This window comes from Amphiprion ocellaris, chromosome 15 (assembly GCF_022539595.1).
Source record: "Amphiprion ocellaris isolate individual 3 ecotype Okinawa chromosome 15, ASM2253959v1, whole genome shotgun sequence".
NCBI lineage: Eukaryota > Metazoa > Chordata > Actinopteri > Pomacentridae > Amphiprion > Amphiprion ocellaris.
The window spans coordinates 9953791-9967018 of record NC_072780.1 but is presented as its reverse complement, the minus strand read 5'-3'; the positions used below and the strand labels follow the sequence as shown (position 1 = coordinate 9967018).

The window sequence follows — 13228 nt, the reverse complement described above, 5'->3', positions numbered from 1 at the left end:
CTCTAAAAACTCAACAGCTTTACAAACTCTAAGATTAAACTCTCCACAAGGATCCAAAATAAGTTGGACTTCTACATGAGAGCTTTAATTATTCTTCATCTACTTCCTGAAAAGTTTGGTCAATAAAAAAAGACAGAAACTAATATTTTCAGCTGAACTACAGACAGAGTGTGATTTTTCTGCTCACACAGTGCTTTAAGTGGGCCGGTACGGGCCGGTACTCAGTTCCGGGACTTCTAAAAATATCCTTCGGGCGTCCTGGCACTTCTCTAAGTGTCAAGAACGTACTTTCAGCGTACCGGTACGCTGATCATCGCATTTTAATTCACCAGAAGCTCGACCGCTACTTCATTTTACTAAACTTCATTTCCCATAGACCACTGCGCTCTACGAGAGAGGCGCGCATGCGTATTCCTCCTTTGCTTTAAAGCAGCGCGAGATCAGAGCGCGGTAAACAAACATGACATGCTAGCCCGCGCTCCGCCCAACATCGTGTGTTTAACCGCAGCTCCAAAGTTGACAAAATGCAGTAGAACACGCTACCATGCTGTCTTGGCTCAAAGGTTCAAAAAGAACACGGTCAGAATCAGAGGCGGACTCGCAAACCGACACGATACCAAGCCAGTCTAATCTTGCAGGAGCAGGACAGAGTCAGACGCGACTATAAACCACTGACCATAGTACTTAGTATAGTAGTAGCATAGTGAAATGAAAAGCACTTTTTTCAGTAAAAGAAAAGAACCTTAAATTTGTATTTATTTTCAGTGTTATTTTTCAGAAGTGAATGTTCTTTGTTCCAAACAAAAAAATTTGAATGTAAGTTAAACTATTGGTGCATTTTAGTTGTCTTATTTTGTTCCTTTTGCACATTTGTTTGTGTTATATTTGTATTTATTTGATGGATATGTTCAGCACTGTTTTTTTTTTATTTCAAGAGCAGAAAAAATGCAGTTTTATTGACAGTTTGAAATTTTTTCACTTGCTGTTAACTTAGTTTGTTAATAAAAAAGTGAAGGAAATTTAATTGTGTTTAAATTTATATTTAATATCTTTGTTGGTTTACAAGTTCAACAAACATTGTTGTAACAGTAAAATAAGTTGCCACAACTTATTTGGCCACAATCGATTAGGTACAAGTATAGCGCAAGCTTTAGTACCAATTTTGTTTTTGTTTTTTTGTTTTGTTTTTTTTAATGGTTGATATAGGAAAATAGAGTACCTGCACTTTTTTGGACCCACTTAAAGCACTGTGCTCACATGTTTTGTTGTTGTAAACTTACCCTTTCAAATAAATAGCCTCCTAACCCCCTGGAAACCAGCGTTTGTCCTGTTTTTGTGTTGCTCCTCGGCGACCCTAGACAGCCGGGTCGTAATGTTTTTTGAGCAACACACCATACTATGATGTTTTTACAATGATGGTTCTACTATGAAACCAGTTTAACATGTTCAGGCGTTCTTTGTGTGAAAACTCTGAGATTTCAGGTATCAGAAGGTGGTTTTCAACTTTCTTTGTTAATTTTCTGCTTCAACTTTAAACTAAATTTACTTCACTAAGCCAGCCCTCTGGACTTCCAGTAAGCTGTGTTCCTATTGGCTGTCCAGGTGGCTGCTTGGTGTTATCAGGAACACCTGAGCAGCTCAGTGTCTTCCTGCTTTATTCAGCTGCAGCAAACATTTCCTCTGCTTCTCTTCCCACTGAACTGAGTTTGGCTCCATTGCTTTAATTTGTTCTTTAGGCGTTGGTTTGCAGCTTCCAGCAGTAAAATCGTCTTTAATGTGTTTCTTGGTGTGTTTTAGGGCTTTGTACCAGATGGTTGTCTTGGTAAATGTGGTTCTTCAGCCACAGTTAGCACATGGTGCTAATGTGTGCAGTGATTAGTGGATTTGCTCCAGCTGAGTTGTGTCTTTATCTTGGCTGTAGTGAGTCTTCAGAGGTTTTTGGTCAGACACATTCTGTATTCTGGTTTGTGAACCAAGGTTGGTTGTCCAGAAGGTAAGAGTTCCTGTCCTGATTCTGTGTCTCAGAGGTTCTCTGGTAGGCTGCAGGAGACTTTAGTGTTTGGGTTGTGCTAGTTTGGTTTTTGTATGGTTTCATTTGGATGACTATCTTGAGGCCCCTCCTTGTGGTTTAGTGAGGTTTTCTGCAACATTTCTACAAAGCAACCTGCAGCAGAAGAGACTTTGAGAGTTTTTAGGAAGTTCTGGAGAGCAGACTTTAGAGCAGCAGAAACATTTGTCAGCAGTTTGAGCAGGAGAAGGTGAGCTTCAGAGTAGAAATGAGACAGAAACCTTCTTGACCCGTGTGGTGAGGTCCTGTACCAAGAGTTTGAGCAGGTTGTGAAGAGTCTGTAGTTCTTTGGTCTGAAAGCACAAGAAGAGTCGACTCATTAAAGGAGAAAACAGGAGATATTGTTGGTTCTTCTGTCGCTCTGCAGTTTCCAGTTTCCTTAGACTGAATATCAAGTTTATATTTTAAATGATTTCCCATGTGAGCCCAAGAAGACTTCAATAAACTCCCTCCATCCCCTGGACACAACATATTTTATTACCATGTTAAATCTTTTTTTTTTAAATATGTTTTTCAGTTTTAATCATAGTTTTAGCATAGTTTTTCTCTTCGCTTGTTTAGTTTTGTCATCTGTGTAAAAGGTGCTAAACAAATAAAGTTGAATTGATAAACTGAATAACTGACTAACTCATGATTGTGACAACAGAAGTATTTTCATTGTGATTTAAGGGTTTGTTTCATTTCTAAGGTTGAGGTTAAACTATTGACAGAAAAATAGATTAAAGAAATAAACTACATTTAAAAAAAGCAATTAAATCAATGGAAAAAACATTTAATAGAACAAAACTTTAAAAAAGAAAATTAAACATTAAATACAATTAAATTATATTAAACAGACAAATATTTAATTAAATAATTAAACAGAAGATACAAAACATGTAATTATGAAATTAAACAAAATTTTTAAACAAAAATATGAAACATTAAAGATGAAATATTTTAGATAATTTAACATTTAAAAAATAAAATTAAACAAGAAGAATATTAAACATTTTTAAAAATACAAAACATTAAATTAGATTATTAAACCTTTAAAAAGACAAAACATTGAATTAAAAAATTAAATGTTTAATTACAAAATTAAATCTTAAAGACAATAAAACTTTAAATAGGAATTAAAGAGAAAATAAAATGAAGCATTTAAAAAGAAAATTAAACATTAAAAGGTGGGAAAACATTTAAAAAGAAAAACCTTAAAGATTTAATTGAAAAATTAAACCTGGGAAAGAAAAGGAAATTTTTCAAACAAGCTGATAAAACATTTGAAAAAACAACAAACATTAAAAAGACAAAACATTTGGAAATCAAATCAGACATTAGAACAGAATAAAAGGTGAGAAAAGAGCAAAACATTTAAGAAGAATCAAACTAAAGACAAAACATTTGAAAAGACACCAATTAAACTTTAGAAAAACAAATTAAACAGAAGAAACAATAAAACGATCAAAAAGAGCAAAAACAGATAAAGTTCTTAAAGTGTTTTCTAGTCTGAAATGAAAACATCAAGTTGTTTCTTCAAACGTTTCCTCTTTCTATGTTCTTGGTTTGATTGTGGACAGATTTACTAAGAACTCATTTCAGAAAACTGCTTTCCACATAAAGTCTACTAGTAGTTGAACTTTGTACTTTTTGATCTCCACAAACTTTACTGTTCAGTGAAGAGAATCAAAGTTTGTTGAGGATTTCTAAAAAACCCACAGGTGAAGGTCTGAGAAGAACTCAGATTGATGGTCTAAATGTGAAATCAAGACTCATGGTCACAAGTTTTAAGGCTTCTGTTAACCAGAAAGTTCAAACTAACAGAGAAGTACTGAGAAACTTTTAAAACTTCAGTCCTCAGACTGTCTGAAGGTTCAAACTAACAGGGAACTACTCAAGAACTTTTCGGATATCAGTCCTCAGACTGTCTGAAGGTTCAAACTAACAGAGAACTACTCAGGAACTTAGAAGATTTCAGTCCTCAGACTGTGGAAAGGTTCAAACTAACAGAGAAGCACTCAGAAACTTCGAAGATATCAGTCCTTGGACTGTCTGAAAGTTAAATCTAACAGAGAACTACTGTGGGACTTAGAAAATTTAGCCCTCAGACTGTGTGAAAGCTCAGGTCCTGAGGACTCGGGAGGTCTGGAGGCTTGGAAAGTCTTAGAACTGAGGGTTCAACCCTCCAGCACAAAGGCTGAAGTCCAGCCTCCTGAGAAAAACGGTCGAGTCGAGACTCGAGTAAAAAAAAAACTCGAAAACGACAAAAAATAGATGATAAATGCGCAAAAAAAAGAAGAATTAGTATCTGAGCAAGTAGCTCAGGGGATAAGAAGACGGACTCCCAAGCGGAGGGTCGCAGGTTCAAGACCCGCCACCGGCCTTTTTCTTTGTTTGTCTTTGTCAGAATATTGAGAAAATTTAAGAAGGGTCTGGTCTTGAACCAGCGACCTGCAGCTCCATAGGCAAATCCTTAACTCACTGAGCTACAGATCAGATGAAAAGAAATAATTTCGTCGTCCCTTTGACATCGTAGTTCCTCAAGTGACCACATGGGCAGGGCCAAGGCGGAGTCTGGGTGGAGTCAGGGTGGAGAGTAGGCGGGGAGGTGGGTGGCGGCCTCCCCCCTCTACTCCCCCACCTCCCCTCACCACCCACCACACCTTCCCCCGCCCGACGAGTTTTTCGAGTCTCCACGAGTTCCTCGAGTCTTGACAGGTTTTCCCGAGTTTCTGGAGTTTCCACCAGGTCTGAGGCAGAAAAAGCTGTCATGAAGAGGTGTTGAAGTCGGTCAGGATGGACTGACTTTTTACAGCGACTAGAAGGAAGACCACTAGAAGAGCAGGTCTTTAACCACCATCCATAAAATCCATGGAGTCGCTCCAGAAAAATGAAGGGAGGTCAACTTTTATCAACCTCCATCCAGATGTTCAACTTGATATCTTTACTTATACCTTTAGTATCACACTTTATTATCATTTATTAGGACTTTAATGGAATCCACCAGCAGATTTAGTTTTTGTTGACAAACTTTATTCTTGTCGTCGTGGAACTGCAGTATTTAAAACTGTTCCTTCTGTTTGACCTCATGTTTATTAGCTTTAGTGGAGAAAGTTATTTTAGTTGTTGATTAGTCTCTTAAAGACCAAATAATAAATTGGACTAGTCAAGTGGTTTAAATTTCTTACTTTGTCATATTTTAAATATGACAAAAAAATTATAAAAATAAAGCATCTTGAGACAATTTGACCTGTTATTGGCATTATATAAATAAAATTGAATTAAAATTGTATCTTGTAATGTTGGAGTAATTCAGCCATATATGTTGGAAAACACATTTTCTTTGTCCATTAATCTGTTGATTGTTTTCTCCAGTAATTAATTTCTTGTTTTGGTTTATAAAATGTCAAACCCAAATATATTCAGTTTACTGTCATAAAAACCAAAAAGATTTACATTCATGATGCAGGAATCAGGCAGTTTTTCACTTTTTATCTTAGTTTAGTCAGAAAGATAGTTGACAATGTGTGAATTATTGCAGCTTGTGAGCCGTAGAAGGTTTTAATCTTTGGGGCCGAGTGTCAGAAAACATTTAGAAACCAACATCAACAAAGCACTCAACAAAGATTTGAACATCATTTGCATGACAATGTGAAATTAAAGGACATTTATTTCCAACGTAAATGTGTGATATTCATCCTCTGGAGCTTTCTCTTCACATCGTCTTCCACCTGGACTGGTTTGGTTGGGAGCATGTGCAACAAACATTTGAAAAACTGCACTTTAACATCAATGAATGACACTGAAGTTTAATCTCTACATAAATGAGACTGAGTCTGAATGTGCTGCTCTGTCATTAACTCCTAAGTTTAGGGAAAGTTCAAACAAAAGAGGACAGTTCAGATAAGACTTGAGAATGAGCTTATTCTGAACAAACATCTCAGACTTTCTGAGCTTCAGCACCTCTAGCAAGATATTTTAACAACAAGCAAGTCAAGAGATCCAGAAGTTGGAGAGAGTTAGCTTTAGCTGAGCCAAAGAACATGTGGGACGCTAACCTAGCAAACATTTCAGACTTTTCTCTGTGAATTCAGAGAAATAATTTACTATTTAATGACAGAGCTACACATCTTAACTCAGTCTCATGAAAACAGACTCTAATTCAGTGTCATCCATCCATATTAAAGTGCAGTTACCCAAAATGTTTGTTGCATGAGCTCCAACAAAACCTGTCCAGGTAGAAGGCCACTTTGACAAACAGGAAGTGGAAGATTCCAAGCAGATTTATAGAAGGGGGAACCGGACTGTACTAAGTGTGGTCAAGTATAGAGGGGTGTTTTGTGGGTTTTTAAGGCTGATAATGATTATTAGTGAGACATTTGGAGTCGATATTCATTTGCAGTAAATGAAAGTATTTAAAATCTTGGAGTTAAACTTAGAAGAACACAAACTCTAACAGAAAACTTTGTTGATACGTTTTTGTTTTGTTTACAGATGTTAAGTTAAAGGAGTTTTATTCGTGATGTATAACCAATCAAATCACTCCAGAAAACAGAGCGACCACAGGTAGATAAAGGTTCAGAGCCAAAGTAGCGCCATTTTTAAATGTATTTATTACCGTAAATCAGTAGAAAATAAAATACTGATAATCAGTAAATCAGTCAGCCCACAATTACTACAATTCTACAATGTATGTCTCTTTCCTTTGACTTATTTGTACAATCTATGATGTAAATGATGGTGTTTTTTCATACCAAAAGCTATACTATGATGTTTTCTAAGAGACATACGATGCTACTCTGTTTGTTCTGGCCCTGCACTCCTCCTCTGTTGTTTTCTGGATTGTACTCAGCTGCATGCCTTCGTCCACCAGGCCTCCGTTGACTCGTCCCGCCTGCCGTCTCTGGAGCTGAAGCTGGATTGGAACAGACCAAAGTACAGTCCAATCACGATGCCAGCTGCCTCTCAAAAGGCTCCTTCATCTGGCAGGTGGTGGAACTTCTTCTGAGGGGAAGCTGAGCTGGCCCTGGCAGAACTTTGGAGATGTGTTCCAGTGGTTGGTGGATGTGTAGGGAGATAGAGAGGGACCTTTGAATTGTTCACAAAGGAAAACAGAGAACCCATTGGTAGTTTTAGTTTAGGGTGCTACTGCAGTGTGTTTTTGGGCTTGAAGAGGTGAACAGGAAGAGTTTTTTTTCCTATTGATTATCTTTCACTTTGTTCCTGGTTGGAATGTCCATCAATGTCAACATGAAGTTCACTTTTAGTTCTGTTTATTTATTTTTATTTTACTAACACCCATTTGCTTTTAACCCCCTCACATGTTGTGTTGTTGTAAACTTACTCTTTGAAATAAATACTCGTCTAACCCTCTGGAAACCAGCGTTTGGACTGTTTTGGTGTTGCTCCTCACCTACTTCAGACAGCCAGGACATAACAACGTTTTGTGGACCAAAGGCTAAACTATGACGTTTTTAGAGCGACATGCTAAACTATGACGTTTTTAGAGCGACATGCTATACTATGACGTTTTTTGGGTGACACTCTATGCTATAGGCTTTTTAAATTGACATATTACTATGACTTTTTTTTGTTTTTTTTTTGTGTTTTTTTAGCAACATATTATAAGAATTTGAATTGTTTTAAAAATTACTATACTTTTACTTGTGCAATGAAATATTATTCTATGGCATTTTTTAGATGACATATTATACTTTGATGTTTTCTTGAAAAACATATTATTTTGACAATATACTGCACTATGACATTTTTTGAACCACATATCATACATGACAATTTTAGGCAACATCCTATCATTTTGCGCTTATTGAACCACATAATAATCAGTTGTTTTTTTTTGCTGACATGCTATACTATTAACTACAGGCCACACTATGTTATTCTTGAGTAAAGCATACTATACTTTGACATTTTCTGAACTACATCCTATACTATGGCGTTATACACAGAGTGCTTTGGTTACATGTTGATTTATAATCTAGATTTTTTTTTTGTTGTTGTTGTTGGCGGGATTACCACAGACCTGACCTTGAACACCGTTGACACCCACCTGAGGGAGACGCTGCCTAAGATCTCAAGGCTGCTTGGTCGTGGTCTTTCTGGTCCTGCTCCAGAACGCCTTCATCAACTACGTCTTCTTTTGAAGAGGCCCTCAGATGCTGCAATCTCTGACCTTAAGGAGGAACTGCTACTTTCACTCTGTAACGAGACGGCGGTTATTTTAAAGACCCAGCTCCTGGCGGCTTTGAGTGAAAGTTTAACACCCATCAAAACGGAACTACAGACAGTTAAATCTGAGCTGTCGGTCAGTATTTCAAACATCAAGTCCAACCTGGCTGCCCTAAAGCACGCTGTGGATGAAACGGAAACTTCACTCTCCACATCACCGACGACATCGTCACACTCCAAAGCAGAGCACCTGTCTGCTGAACTTTTAAAAGTGGACTATAAATGTGAAGAATGTGAGCAGCAGCAGACTGTGAGCAGTGGAACAGATGTGATCAGAAAGAAGTCATTCTCTTTTTTCTTTTCTTTCTGGTTGACTTGATGCTGTCAGATGCAGATGTTGGAGCTGATTCTGATATTTCAGGATAAAAAGCTGCTTTTCCTTCACAGATTTTTCAGGAAATTATTCTCATGTTTTCTCTGCTATTTATATTTTTATTATCTGTGATTATTTCATTATTTCTTTATTGCAAAATAAAGTTTGAGGCATAAAGACTCATTTAGTTATTTTACTCCTGAAATGTTTGATGTAGAAGAACTAAACTTCCATTTTCCTTCTTGTACTTCTGATACTAGAACTAAACGTATCTTCAACACGGATCATCTGGTTTTAATGAATCAGCAGCAACATCACAACAACAAATGAGACCATTTTCAACAAATTAATGAAACTGATGTCATTTAAAACTATCAGAGTCTGTTTTAGTGTCAAATTAAAGCTGATTACTGACAACTAGAACATTAACGTTACTGTTTTAATCACATTTAAGTTTCCTTAACGTTACATTAATGTCAACCAGCCACAGTTTTATGAACTTAATGAACCACATTACAGGAACACAACACACTTCAGCTGTTTACATGAAACAACTGAGCAGCTAACTCGGTTAGCATCGCTAACATTAAAGCTAATATTTACTATGCTAACTTTCTTCTCTGGTCAACACACACTGAAACAAACTCCACCAACATCTGGAGTGCATGGCACACATTATATCTGACAGTAAAGCTGCATATAAAGTGCATTAAAAGCGGCACCGATACGAAAATAAACATTTACTTACCGAACTATCAGAGTCCTTTCAGTGTCTGCTGGTAGAATCAGCCGAAGGAAGAAAACTGGTTAAAACAACCCAACGGGCAGGAAAACTGTCTGTGGAAAATGTTCTGCTGCTCCACCGATAAATAAACCAACAGTTATTATATCAGAATTAATCCAAACGAGGAGAAGAGAGTCTCTGCTTCCTCCTCCATAGGACCTGTCAATCATTCCAGACCAGACTGTCAATCAAGTAGTCCCGCCCCCTGGCTTCGCAAAACTTTAACGCTCTATAAAAAAATCAATATTGATTTATTTTAAGATCGATCACCTGATCTCTCATTTTGACCATGAAAACTAACGGAAAAAAATGTATGTACAGTCTATGCACCGTACTCTGTTTGGCTCCACACTTGCTGATGACCACTTCCGGTCTCAGTAAATGAAAAAACTGACCTTTTTCGTTTCTGTCTCTTACTGATTATAGTTTCTTGTTATTCTAAATATAAAACGAAAATCAAAGCATTTAAAAAAAATCGTATATCCCTTTTTGATCATGAAAAGGAAAAACGTCTTGTATTTCAATTTTAATTTTTGTATTTTAAAACAAAAATCAAATAACCACTCGTTTTTTGTTTTTCAATACCCGTTTCAGAACGGAAAATCCAATTATCAGATCCGGATTACCGGAATGCAGTTTCAATGTAATGATTACAAAATTTAAAGTAAAATTTTTGGACTCAAACTTCTATTTCATTAATTCAAGCTGAGTGATACAAATTCAAATAGAAATCATTCAAATTTAGCTTCTGCTGACTCAAATTTCTGGAAGAGCTGAACACACGCTAACAAGTATTTGCATTCTAAGTTGTGGAAATAATAATATGTAGAGATTGTACGAATGAATACAGGCAATATCTACTTTAAGTCACTATAAGTCATTCATTTGTCTGAATGACATACTGTGTCTAAAAATGTGAAAAGGGTTTTAGTGGCATGAATCAGCTTTCATGTCTGAAGTCTTAAACTTCCACAGATACATTCTTTAACCCTTTGATGCATAAGTGCATCAAAAATGACGTGGTGAGGAGTTAGGTAAAGTTGGCAAGATATTCACAGATTCGGACTTCCGGCATCAATAACTCATGAGATATACCCTGTAAAAACATAAACAATGCCTCTTTCCCATCGTTGTAAGCTAGACAATATACTACAAGGCCAGTTTTATCAAAAGTCGCTGCCTTTCAAGCTGCAGAATAACATTGATGTCTATGAGCAGCTGGCTGTGCGACGAGTGAACAGGGACCGTCTGCAAATAGCAAAACCGCTGCAACAGCGAAGAGACACACTACACAAATATTCAATTACTTTTATACACTGTAGTGTCACCAAATTTACTGCAGCCATCACTTGTCTCCTGTTGGTCATACTAAAACTCTTGGTTTGACACATAATGCAAAATCTGAATTTTAAGGAATTTTTATTATTTTATTTTTATTTTATTAGTAATAAAATTCAATAACTTCACTCTTGTGTACTGCAGAAAGATTACACTCTGTCTAACTATCAGTTGGCTCCTGTTGGTCATACTACAACCCTTGGTTTCATATTAAATACAAAATCTGAATTTGAAGGAATTTTTATTGGTAATAAAATTCAATAACTTCACTCTTATACATTGTATTGTCACCAAAATCACTGGAGCCATCAATTGACTCCTACTGGTCATACTACAACTCTTGGTTTGATATAAAAACATTTTTCCATAATTTTAATGAATTTTATTATTTTATTATTATTTTATTAGTAATACAATTCAATAACTTCACTCTTATGTACTGTAGTGTCACCAGAATCACTGGAGCCATCAGTTGGCTCCTGATTGTCATACTACAATGCTTGGTTTGATATTAAATAAAAAAATCTGAATTTTAAGGAATTTTTGTAGTAAATAAAATTCAATCACTTTACTCCTAAACACTGAAGAAAAAATAAACTCCATCCAACCATCAAAAGGTCGTACTGATCATACCTTCAGGTTTTTTCTTCCAAGTATTGTCCGTACAGTCCTTAACTTGGAAAATATTATTAGCTGTTTAACATTATGGTTTAAATGAATCAGTTAACGCTGCAGCCTTGTAAGAAGGCATCTTATTGTCTTTCTTCCCAATCATCAGTACTTGAAGAGACAGTCTAAACAGTTTAGTTTGGTATATTGGTGTTATCTGATCCTCTCTTTGGTGAGGATTCCAAGTTCCATTACTATTCAGTATCATGTATTTGGACAAACAGGTGCACTATGGATCTAAAAATATAGCACCACATGCATCAAGAGAAGAGCCATCAAAGCTAATTTACTCATAATCCTTAAACTTCACACACAAGCATGCACACTAAATAGTGTGCACATCTTCACATGGCAAGAAACAACCCAAATCATTAAAATTCAGTTACTTTTGGTTATTAATGTTCCACAATCTACCAAAAAAATGGATGAACACTTTTATCTGTTACAACAAAAAATATTTGAAATATAAAACAACAATATCAGTACTAATAAAAAAAATCCTTAAAATCATGAAAAATAGTTAAATATCAAACCAAGAGTTGTAGTATGATCAGCAGGAACCAATTGATAGACAGAGTGTAATCTTTCTGCAGTACACAAGAGTGAAGTTATTGAATTTTATTACTAATAAAATAAAAATAAAATAATAAAAATTCCTTAAAATTCAGATTTTGTATTTAGTGTCAAACCAAGAGTTGTAGTATGATCAGCAGGAGACAATTGATGGCTGCAGTAAATTTGGTGACACTACAGTGTATAAAAGTTATTGAATATTTGTGTAGTGTGTCTCTTCGCTGTTGCAGCGGTTTTGCTATTTGCAGACGGTCCCTGTTCACTCGTTGCACAGCCAGCTGCGCATAGACATCATTGTTATTTCTGCAGCTTGAAAGACAGCGACTTTTGATAAAACTGGCCTTGTAGCACAGTGTCTAGCTTACAACGATGGGAAAGAGGCATTGTTTATGTTTTTACAACGTATATCTCATGAGTTATTGATGCCGGAAGTCCGAATCTGTGAATATCTTGCCAACTTTACCTAACTGTGGTGAGGTCGTTTTCTTGCAAAATCTTTGTAATGAAAAGTTTTTGTCGTTTCATATTCCAGCGATTCTCCAAAAAACATGTTTTTGATGTGCTCCATTTAAATTTTTAAGTTACTTTTTATACTTGTAAAGAAATTGTAATATTTGTATTGCTACCCCCAACCTCTTTATCACCGGTAATATCATACAGCAGGTGATGCACAAGGATTGGAGGGACGGAGAGCAGAAACAGAAGGAAAAGTGGAATAATGTCAACAAAATGGATGCTGACATTCTTCTATTTCTGTTCTGTGTAATATTCTTCTTTTTCAGTTATCAAAGTGTTCAAAATCTGTTATGAAGTGAAAAATAAATATATTTCAAACGTGAAATCATTCTTGTGTGGACAAAAATAGAATGCAAACAATAATACAAATAATTATTCTCAACCAAAATGACAAAAATGGCCAAAAAAAACCCAAAAAACACCAACTCACATTGATTCATATACGAGTCATTTATAGGGGCCAATCACTCGTGTAGCTAAGGGTTTAGACAAGATCTGGAGCTCCGGTAATGACCTTATTATGTCAGCTCATATTTGTGCTTCAGCTGTGCATATTTCTAAAGTCCCAAACAATGTTCCATATGTTAAACTGTTCATTAAAATACCACCAAACAGCTGTGGAACAGTGATCTTGGGGTTTGAAGGTCCCAGTTAGAGGTCTGGAGCTTCAGGGAACTTTACCCAGTTGGTGGTCAAATATGCAGTTATGACAGTTCACCCAGATGGACAATTAAAAAGT

The 13228-nt window shown here is 36.1% G+C and overlaps 1 long non-coding RNA gene across 2 annotated transcripts; it reads right to left on the bottom strand.

The window, feature by feature from the left end:
- Positions 1–6637: 6637 nt before the first annotated feature.
- On the bottom strand, positions 6638–9729 carry LOC129350741 (uncharacterized). Of its 2 annotated transcripts, XR_008604232.1 has the most exons (3): positions 9358–9729; positions 8118–8266; positions 6638–7135 (listed from the first exon to the last, which is right to left on the bottom strand). It is a non-coding gene; the product is annotated as an uncharacterized LOC129350741 (long non-coding RNA). The 2 variants fall into 2 exon arrangements; XR_008604233.1 differs by lacking the exon at positions 9358–9729 and having other exon boundaries at positions 8118–9321.
- Between the last annotated feature and the right edge of the window lie 3499 nt (positions 9730–13228).